The following is a 321-nucleotide window of genomic DNA, read 5'->3' on the forward strand; positions in this document are numbered from 1 at the left end:
CTCTGTTGTCTACAGTCAAGATATGAACATCATTTTTTTCAGGAGAAACTGGGTTATTAGAATATTTGGGTTGCAGTGAGGTCACTTGAATGTTGAAAATGGTTGTAGGACCTCAAAGACAAATAAATAAATAAAACGGAACGTGAATCTTTCAGATATGTATTGATTTCACAGACAGAGCCTTACAACCTAAGCCATTTTCCTCTCTAAAACACTTCTCATACGTCTTGGGAGTAACACTGGGAAGAAATAATCATCATAACTTATACAGTTGACAAAATACATACATTTTTTAAAAGAAAGTCCAGACGCTTTTGCCCT

This window comes from Etheostoma spectabile, chromosome 15 (genome assembly GCF_008692095.1).
Source record: "Etheostoma spectabile isolate EspeVRDwgs_2016 chromosome 15, UIUC_Espe_1.0, whole genome shotgun sequence".
Classification (NCBI taxonomy): Eukaryota; Metazoa; Chordata; class Actinopteri; order Perciformes; family Percidae; genus Etheostoma; species Etheostoma spectabile.